At 41.6% G+C, this 11,089-nt stretch overlaps 1 protein-coding gene across 3 annotated transcripts in view; it reads left to right on the top strand.

The window, feature by feature from the left end:
* Nucleotides 1–1,303: 1,303 nt before the first annotated feature.
* LOC123996822 (E3 ubiquitin-protein ligase RNF13-like) overlaps nucleotides 1,304–11,089 on the top strand; it is an 86,440-nt gene continuing 76,654 nt past the window's right edge. Inside the window, exon 1 of one of the 3 annotated variants that reach the window (XM_046300569.1) lies at nucleotides 1,304–1,489. The gene's annotated coding sequence lies outside the window, so the exon portion shown is untranslated. Of the gene's footprint in view, nucleotides 1,490–1,865; nucleotides 2,176–11,089 lie in introns of those variants that run through there. The other 2 variants (XM_046300589.1, XM_046300578.1) reach the window with 2 other exon arrangements.

Here is an 11,089-nt window from a genome sequence, read left to right as displayed (position 1 = left end):
GGCTCTATTTACTCTCAGGTTGGAAAATACTAATTAGCATCAAAGTAGACATCATGCAAAACTACAAATCCCTGCAAACTGCTGCACATCATCTCCAGCTGATACCTTTGCTAACAGGTACTGTGTCAATTTAAAACTTGAACAAGACAGTTAACAATTGTCCATTTAAAGAAATGTAGCCAATTTATTCATTACTACATTTAGCTGACATTAGATAGTTAATCCAGAGATTCTTACCTTTGCCTCGATTCGGTAGTACGGCATTTGTAGTTCTTTATGATAGCCACATTAGCAGATAATTAGCATTTCATTTTGAGGGGGTAAATACAGACAAATATATTGATACAAGTCCCCTTGTCCTAGAAAGATTTAGACGGTATTCAAAAGCAATTATTTGAAGTGTTTCTAAAATACCCCACGAGAAAAAGGTTTTTTATGGTGGTACTCTCATTGTTACACAAAACACCAGTGTCAATACAGGAATTATACAACCAAACAAACATCCATTACAGATAATTCAAAGAACTTTAAAAAACAGCTATTTATTGTTTTTACAGCTTTCTTATTCGAAGAATGTAGAATAATCTAGAATGCCTTACAGAAAACAAGGAAGACTGGGTCTTTATTAGTGAATGTACATGTTTTAATGACTTTTTCCCCATTATTACAATTACATTAAATACCTTTTTTTTTTTTTTTTTGTATATTATAGTTAATGAAACCAAACAGCACATTACCCCATTATAAACAAAAGTATTCAAGACTATTTATCAATTATAAATCTATAAATACCTTGCAATAATGTCTTTACACGTAGACAATGCCAAAATGAATGCAAAACTTTTTCTGGATGCTTTTCCCAAAAAGTACAGTCAATGGTTTTTCAGCTAATGATTCGCAGAGTTATACTTATGGATAATTCTGAAAGAGACCTCTTTGACCTTGTTAACAAGCAGATATTTGTGTGGTATAATTATCAAACCTTCCAAAATATATTATTAACAATGTATTCCAGGCCAGCAAATGCGGGTTCCAGGCCAGCACTGCCCCGCCATTAAACTTCGCTATTATTATCCCACATCTTGCGGTCGAATTCATAGTCAAACTGTCAGCCACTCAATTTAAACCTTTGCATACGTGGTCACACACCCCACACACTTACAAAGACTATATATTTGAGATAATTTCTCTACTGTAAATACATGATGCATCACGTGATTATGTTTACCCCCTGGAAACAGTTTCGAAAAGGAAAGATTGATTGTCCTTCCGTCCAATCAGCAGCAACAATCTGCTCGGGTGGGGCGGGGTTTGCAGATAGAGGAAACTGGCTAGTTCGGGATTATTGTTGACGTTTTGTTGTACTGGCATGTTAAAGTAAAGGAATACAGTTGTTGCGATCATAAGTATAGATAGCAATTTATTGTAATGTCTATATTGTTCGCATATATATTTTTTAAACCAGAGGAAACTTCGGTCTGATTCAAAGGTAACTTTCCACGATCTAACGTTAGTTATCTAGCTAGCTAACTTGCATTTGTAGCTAGCACTGATATAGCTAGCTGTTAGCAACGTCAAATGAGCTGGTGTCATGTCATGATGTTGCTATCAAGTTTGGGAGTTGCAAAGCTGGCCTAATAATGGTATTTAGCCTGCTAACAATGGTAGCTTGCTCCATCGGGTATATTTAGAAGACGTGCAATAGCCTTGCTAAATAGGTTTGGCAGCTCTACAGCCGCCATATACTGTTAGTATCATAAAACCCGATTCACCACTTTTGCAGCTGTGTTTACGTTAGCCGGTGGTCAATGACTCTCAGTTCCATAACATTACACATAATAGTCATTGGACGAAGGCGTATTCTGTATGGGGGAGGTTATCCGCGACGCATCGCTTGCGGTACGGTTGTGGAAAACAAAAGGTCATATTGATACACGCCTTTTTTAATTTATAGGATTATGGTTCCCATATGGCCATATTTCCATGTTATACAGCTCTTGTTTACAGGAAAACAGACGGGAGACTGAGTGGACTACTTGTGCTAATTAGTTATCTGCGTTTCCAAACACCTAAGTTACTGTATATGTAAACGGAAGACGTATGCCACAAACGTGTTGTCTTGTCAATGAAAAATACTGTCGGCTGCGGTGTTAAACGCGGTTAAAACAGTGTACAGTAAGTGTGTATTTTGCATTTGTGAAATGTTTGATGTACAGGGATTTATTTTTCTATAACTGTACCGCAATGGAGAATCGATTCACGTTTAGATGGAGTATTTGGCTTTTTTGTCTTTGGACTAAGGAATAACGTTAGGCTCTTTAGTCCAATATTGGGCTATGATTAAGTTAGCTAGCTAGATAGATGGGAGATTTGCGACAAGAATAATATTAGCTAGGAAGTTAGCTTGGCTAACTGAATAGGTTGTTATCCAAGTAGGCTATGCGGTTAAAGTCGCTATCTGTCATGCTGCTGGGTAGGCACATTACATGGGACGACATTGCCACATGACTTTGACATCATCCTTCTTTTGCAACTAATATGATGACTTCTACTTTTAGGCTTTACTTTACAAAGATCATTACATCTGTAGCAAGTATCTCACAGCAAATGTCCTCACACTTTTGGAAGGGCCTACCGACTTGAAACTTGGAATTGTTTATTTGTGGTTTTACACACCTGTGCCACCTTGAAACATACAACATGTCATGTTTAAATGAATATTCAATATTTGGGGAGATATTTTGTGTTATTAGTAGCGCTTGGTGATGCTGTATGGCTATCTGATGTAGTCTAATGCATGTTATTTCCTCTCTGTCCGACACCGGTCATCACTGAGAAGCACAGGGCCCTAGCAGTAGTTCTACTCTTGATAAGCCTTTTATATATTTTCTTGACGACTCACACTGAATTTGAATTCTGCTGCTCTATTGAACGTAACACATTGTTTGAGTCTGGCATCCAAGAATTCGTTTGTGTGACTTCAGAAGGAGGGGTGTTGTACAAAACAAATTCATCAGCGATTGGATCATCTCTAACAAATCTAACCAATCAGAATTTCAAAGTTGATCACTTCATCATGTAGGTTGGCTCTGGCCCAATGGTTGTTTTCTGAGACCAATCAGAACAGTCAGAATGTGTTTGTCCAGAACGATGTGGATGGGTAGCCAGGAGTGCAACTTTCACTGCACATTCTGAAATTGCATTTATCCTTGGAATATGATTTGCATCAATGGGCTTTAGGACCAAGAGGATGCCTCCGAGCAGTCGGGTATGCTGTTTGTAGTGTTCAGCCGGCTGGATTTAGGACCATGCAAACACCACAGAGCGGGTTGACAGGCTGTGTGAAGGCAAAGCTTTTGGATGGCTGGCTGGACCAGCACTGGAGAGTTAAGCATAGTTCAGTGTCTGTGTTGCGCTCTTTCACCGAGTTGTAAAAGCAAGCAGAGCAGAAACTGGCTACTCTTTAGCTGACTGATGTAGCTGGCAAGGTAACAGCAGTTTAACTTAACAGAAAAAAAAATGATCTAGTGTTTGTTCACAGTGCTGAGCTAGTATTGTAACTGACATGTAACATTAGCTAATGTTTCTTTCCCTCTTGGCTGAGGTGAATGAATTAGCTAGCCAGGCCAGCTCTTCACAAGTTGATGTACCATTAGAGAGAGGGAGAGAGCTGACCAAAAGTTGGCTAACGTTAGCTATTGTTTTTACCTCAATCACATTAGTCCTGAATCAAATGATGAAACCATCAGCCAAATGATTGAAGATTGATATTTCATTTTTTTCAGTGCAATATGAGTTTAAGAATGTATATATATTAGTCAGTATGGCAATGAAATGTTATTGATCTGTCAGTTTCCCTAGCTAGTTCCCTACTTTTCTCACTCAAATCAAATTGATTTATATAGCCCTTCGTACATCAGCTGATATCTCAAAGTGCTGTACAGAAACCCAGCCTAAAAGCCCAAACAGCAAGCAATGCAGGTGTAGAAGCAGGGTGGCTAGGAAAAACTCCCTAGAAAGGCCAAAACCTAGGAAGAAACCTAGAGAGGAACCAGGCTATGTGGGGTGGCCAGTCCTCTTCTGGCTGTGCCGGGTGGAGATTATAACAGAACATGGCCAAGATGTTCATAAATGACCAGCATGGTTCCAATAATAATAATCACAGGCAGAACAGTTGAAACTGGAGCAGCAGTACGGCCAGGAGGACTGGGGACAGCAAGGAGTCATCATGTCAGGTAGTCTTGAGGCATGGTCCTAGGGCTCAGGTCCTCCGAGAGAGAGAAAGAAAGAGAGAATTAGAGAGGGCATACTTAAATTCACACAGGACACCGAATAGGACCGGAGAAGTACTCCAGATATAACAAACTGACCCTAGCCCCCTGACACAAACTACTACAGCATAAATACTGGAGGCTGAGACAGGAGGGGTCAGGAGACACTGTGGCCCCATCCGAGGACACCCCCGGACAGGACCAAACAGGAAGGATATAACCCCACCCACTTTGCCAAAGCACAGCCCCCACACCACTAGAGGGATATCTTCAACCACCAACTTACCATCCTGAGACAAGGCTGAGTATAGCCCACAAAGATCTCCGCCACGGCACAACCCAAGGGGGGCGCCAACCCAGACAGGAAGATTACATCAGTGACTCAACCCACTCAAGTGACGCACCCCTCCTAGTGACGGTATGAAAGAGCCCTAGTAAGCCAGTGACTCAGCCCCTGTAATAGCGTTAGAGGCAGAGAATCCCAGTGGAAAGAGGGAAACCGGCCAGGCAGAGACAGCAAGGGTGGTTCGTTGCTCCAGAGCCTTTCCGTTCACCTTCCCACTCCTAGGCCAGACTACACTCAATCATATGACCCACTGAAGAGATGAGTCTTCAGTAAAGACTTAAAGGTTGAGACTGAGTTTGCGTCTCTCACATGGGTAGGCAGACCATTCCATAAAAATGGAACTCTATAGGAGAAAGCCCTGCCTCCAAGCTGTTTGCTTAGAATTTCTAGGGACAATTAGGAGGCCTGCGTCTTGTGACACAGTAACAACACGACTCCCACCCGCCACCGCATGGTCCCAAAAATGTTGCGCCCTATATGCACAAAAGTACATTTCAATTACCAGAGATTCTCACATGGCCCTTAAATTGTATTATTAGGCTATATCAGCCACTATGCAAGATGTAGATTGAAGAGAGCAGAGCTGGAGAGACTTACTTTCTCTCAAACAATTTTTTTTATAGCTTACCTTCTTTTTTTTTTTAGGAGTGGGAAGATTTTCAGACTGAGAAATATGGGTGATCAATATTTCGGCTTATTTCTAAGCAATGTAGTAAACTACTTAGGAAGTACATTTCCTTGGAAAGATAATTACCCAGTGCTTCTCCACACAGGTTATATCCTAGTCTATTTAAATGAGACCACACATGCACCTGGTTTCTCAGGTATGGCTACTGAACTTGAAACAGTCAATCACCACCTTCCGGAGACACCTGAAACCCCACCTCTTTAAGGAATACCTAGGATAGGATAAAGTAATCCTTCTCACCCCCCCCCTTAAAATATTTAGATGCACTATTGTAAAACTGGATGTCATAAGGTGAATGCACCAATTTGTAAGTCGCTCTGGATAAGAGCGTCTGCTAAATGACTTAAATGTAAATGTAAATGTACTTAGAAACATTTCCTTGGAAAGAGGTTATATCCTAGTCTATTTAAATGAGACCACACATGCACCTGGTTTCTCAGGTATGGCTACTGAACTTGAAACAGCAAGAATGATGACAGCGACACTTGCTATGTTTTGTATAGACCTATAGGATATAGCCTACCTTTTTTAGGAGGACGATTTGCAGGCAGAGACAAATAAATTGGTAACCAATACTTATTGAATTTGAAAATGTGCAACGCTCGCGCACCATTGTAGCCTTTTTCCTTTTCAATGAATACATTGAGTGCACTTTGACTCACGTTGGTTGAACGCCCTCTACTTCTTTTCATTATCAATAGCCTATTTATTTACAGACATTGTAGTAAACTACAGGCTAATAATATTTAAGTTAAATATTAAATTAACTGCCACGTGATTCTCCGACCATGTATACAGCCTAGTCTATTTCAATGAGACGACACATACTAGGGACACTTGAACACTCACACCCAACTAGGAGAGGAAGGCTACTGATGTTGAAGCAGAGAATTCTGGGCGTGTGAATAAATATGTGCTTTTAATACAATAGCTAGGCTAACGCATACAAAGCAGAAAGAGGCCCGTTTCCAAATCATCTGTGGGACAACAACAAAAATATTTTAATCCGACTGTTCGCAGCACAAACAATGCCGACCACACTGCAATGATCTCTGTCTGGACTCACGGGCATCACAAGGGAATGCAGCCCTCTAGTGTATTGTCAGTACACAACACTACTCATCATGTCTTAGCAGGATCAAATGGTGACAGTGGTCCCAACAGGGTCAGACAGCCAGGGAAGACCAGTCTACAGAGCTCAGCTGAATTTTGCAGTATATTAACAATATCAGTGAATGACACAGTTCCATCTTGAATTGATGGGTAGACCTACAGTAGCTACAGGACAGAAGCTTAAAGCTACAGTCTGGGATCTGGGAATAACAGTCATTTCAATTATTGAACCATTGATTCTTTTCTTGGATAATATAATGTACACCAAGGTAATTCTTCATCATGCCTGATCTTATGAGGATCAGATGGTGACAGGGCTCCCAACAGGGGGTCAGGTAACCAGGGAAGATCAGTCTGTGATGGTGACGCAGGTCTCAGCAGGGTCAGGCAGCCGAGGAAGACCTGTCTGACGGAGCTGAGGTAAATTTGTGAAGATACAACACTTTTTATTCTCTCTGTGCAGCAAACACTGGACAAGCAATAAGCTTCAAAGATGTAAAGTATTTTAATAAGGCAGTCTGACAAACCTCAAGTTGATTTCCAAACTGTATCAAGGGTTGATAGAGGCTTTTCCTGATGACACAAAACAAAAATGTGAGGAAGACCTGGTAGAAGCTATTGATGATGATGAATGGATACAGACGTGTTAGAATGCCCAGTCATGTTCCTATAATATTAGACATGAATGACTGCAGGTTAAAACCATCCATAGAACGTTCTATATGCCAGTGAAACTGAATATCATGCACTGAGAAATGTCCTTGCTCTGCTGGAGGTGTAAAACACAATAGGGACATATTTGCATATGTTATGGTCTTGTGAAGGCTGGCAGAATTCTGGCAAAGAGTATGTTCTTTTATCTCACCATATCTACAGGTTCTTCCTTCTCCCTGTTTTTGTTTGCTTGGAAATGTTGATACTGGAGACTTAACTGAAGAAACTGAGTAACCTAGCATTTATAGTGGCTAAGAAATGCACATTAATTGGAAGATTGGTTATCCTCCCACAATGTCAAGTTATGTATTGCTAGCTTGAGTTTATTACTATATTAAGGGTATACGGGGGAACTTTCATAAGGCCTGGATGCCTTATATGGAATACAGTACGGTTAAAGGAGTCTGTATTGAAAACATGCCCTCGTCAGGGGAGATACCTATTTAGGCAAACCCTCGCTGCTGGGCTTGCTCAGTCCTGTGGGTTGTCACTCTGGCCTTGGCCTAACAACCCCAAAACCAATAAATTAATGTTTCACTAAGGTCTTAAAGCTGAGTGGGGTGTGTTGTGTAGAGGTCGACTGATTTATGATTTTTCAACACCGATGCCCGATTATTGGAGGACCCAAAAAGGCCGATACCGATTAATCGGCCGTTTTCTTTATTTTTTATATATATATTTGTAATAATGACAATTACAACAATACTGAATGAACACTTATTTTAACTTAATATAATACATCAATAAAAATCTATTTAGCCTCAAATAAATAATGAAACATGTTCAATTCGGTTTAAATAATGCACAAACAAAGTGTTGGAGAAGAAAGTAAAAGTGCAATATGTGCCATGTAAAAAAGCTAACGTTTAAGTTCCTTGCTCAGAACATGAGAACATATGAAAGCTGGTGGTTCCTTTTAACATGAGTCTTCAATATTCCCAGGTAAGAAGTTTTAGGTTGTAGTTATTATAGGACTATTTCTCTCTAAACCATTTGTATTTCATATACCTTTGACTATTGGATGTTCTAATAGGTACTTTAATATTGCCAGCCTAATCTCGGGAGTTGATAGGCTTGAAGTCATAAACAGCGCAATGCTTGAGGCACAGCGAAGAGCTGCTGGCAAATGCAGGAAAGTGCTGTTTGAATGAATGCTAACGAGCCTGCTGCTGCCTACCACCGCTCAGTCAGACTGCTCTATCAAATCATAGACTTAATTATAATATAACAACACACAGAAATACGGGCCTTAGGTCATTAATATGGTCAAATCCGGAAACTATCATTTTCGAAAACAAAACATTTATTCTTTCAGCGAAATACAGAACCGTTACATATTTTATCTAACTGGTGGCATCCATAAGTATAAATATTGCTCTTATATTGCACTACCTTCAATGTTATGTCATAATTATGTACAATTCTGGCAAATTAAATACGGTCTTTGTTAGGAAGAAATGGTCTTCACACAGTTTGCAACGAGCCAGGCTGCCCAAACTGCTGCATATACCCTGACTCTGCTTGCACTGAATGCAAGAGAAGTGACACAATTTCCCTAGTTAAAATAAATTCATGTTAGCAGGAAATATGAACTAAATATGCAGGTTTAAAAAAAATATATACTTGTGTATTGATTTTAAGAAAGGCATTGATGGTTAGGTACACATTGGTGCAACGACAGTGCTTTTTTTGCAAATGCGCTTTTATTAAATCATCACCCGTTTGGCGAAGTAGGCTGTGATTCAATGATAAATTAACTGGCACCGCATTATTTGCAATGCAGGACAAGCTAGATAAACTAGTAATATCATCAACCATGTGTCGTTAACTAGTGATTATGTTAAGATTGATTGTTTTTTATAAGATAAGTTTAATGCTAGCTAGCTCTTTGCTGGACTCTCATAACAGGTCGTCAGCCTGCCACGCAGTCTCCTCGCGGAGTGCAATGTAATCGGCCATAAAACGGTGTCCAAAAATGCCGATTACCGATTGTTATGGAAACTTGAAATCAGCCCTAATTAAAAGGCCATTCCGATTAATCGGTCGACCTCTAGTGTTGGGTTGGGGCGTTGCAGGGTGGTGGACCCCTAGGGGCAGAACGGGGCGACCCAGCTATATTGTGTGTAAGTAAAAAGAGCTCTACAGTACTATTAGTCCTATGAGATTCTGTATATGGAGGATTTGCTGTTTCTGTGTGGTAATGTATATTTGAGGTGATATGTGTTTTTAATGTTTTTGTTTCCAAACCTTTCCCTTGGGAATTAAAAAAATGTAAGGTGGGAGGGAACTGGGAAGGAAATTGTGTTGGGAGATAGTTGATATATACACTGCTCAAAAAAATAAAGGGAACACTAAAATAACACATCCTAGATCTGAATGAATGAAATATTCTCATTAAATACTTTTTTCTTTACATAGTTGAATGTGCTGACAACACAATCACACAAAAATGATCAATGGAAATCAATTTTATCAAACCATGGAGGTCTGTATTTGGAGTCACACTCAAAATTAAAGTGGAAAACCACACTACAGGCTGATCCAACTTTGATGTAATGTCCTTAAAACAAGTCAAAATGAGGCTCAGTAGTGTGTGGCCTCCATGTGCCTATATGACCTCCCTACAACGCCTGGGCATGCTCCTGATGAGGTGGCGGATGGTCTCCTGAGGGATCTCCTCCCAGACCTGGACTAAAGCATCCGCCAACTCCTGGACAGTCTGTGGTGCAACGTGGCATTGGTGGATGGAGCGAGACATGATGTCCCAGATGTGCTCAATTGGATTCAGGTCTGGGGAACGGGCAGGCCAGTCCATAGCATCAATGCCTTCCTCTTGCAGGAACTGCTGACACACTCCAGCCACATGAGGTCTAGCATTGTCTTGCATTAGGAGGAACCCAGGTCCAACCGCACCAGCATATGGTCTCACAAGGGGTCTGAGGATCTCATCTCGGTACCTAATGGCAGTCAGGCTACCTCTGGCGAGCACATGGAGGGCTGTGCAGCCCCCCCAAAGAAATGCCACTCCACACATGACTGACCCACCGCCAAACCAGTCATGCTGGAGGATGTTGCAGGCAGCAGAACATTCTCCGCGGCGTCTCCAGACTCTGTCACGTGTGCTCAGTGTGAACCTGCTTTCATCTGTGAAGAGCACAGGGCGCCAGTGGCGAATTTGCCAATCTTGGTGTTCTCTGGCAAATGCCAAACGTCCTGCACGGTGTTGGGCTGTAAGCACAACCCCCACCTGTGGACGTCGGGCCCTCATACCACCCTCATGGAGTCTGTTTCTGATCGTTTGAGCAGACACATGCACATTTGTGGCCTGCTGGTGGTCATTTTGCAGGGCTCTGGCAGTGCTCCTCCTGCTCCTCCTTGCACAAAGGCGGAGGTAGCGGTCCTGCTGCTGGGTTGTTGCCCTCCTACGGCCTTCTCCACGTCTCCTGATGTACTGGCCTGTCTCCTGGTAGCGCCTCCATGCTCTGGACACTACGCTGACAGACACAGCAAACCTTCTTGCCACAGCTCGCATTGATGTTCCATCCTGGATGAGCTGCACTACCTGAGCCACTTGTGTGGGTTGTAGACTCCGTCTCATGCTACCACTAGAGTGAAAGCACCGCCAGCATTCAAAAGTGACTAAAACATCAGCCAGGAAGCATAGGAACTGAGAAGTGGTCTGTGGTCACCACCTGCAGTACCACTCCTTTATTGGGGGGTGTCTTGCTAATTGCCTATAATTTCCACCTTTTGTCTATTCCATTTGCACAACAGCATGTGAAATTTATTGTCAATCAGTGTTGCTTCCTAAGTGGACAGTTTGATTTCACACAAGTGTGATTGACTTGGAGTTACATTGTGTTGTTTAAGTGTTCCCTTTATTTATTTTGAGCAGTGTATATTGACTAGACTGGTGGGGGCCGGGCGTGCAGGTGGCCTGGGCTGGCTGGGCGGTTT

This window comes from Oncorhynchus gorbuscha, linkage group LG02 (genome assembly GCF_021184085.1).
Source record: "Oncorhynchus gorbuscha isolate QuinsamMale2020 ecotype Even-year linkage group LG02, OgorEven_v1.0, whole genome shotgun sequence".
NCBI classification, from domain to species: Eukaryota; Metazoa; Chordata; class Actinopteri; order Salmoniformes; family Salmonidae; genus Oncorhynchus; species Oncorhynchus gorbuscha.
The sequence above is the reverse complement of the archived record's forward strand: the minus strand, read 5'-3'. Positions and strand labels throughout refer to the sequence as shown.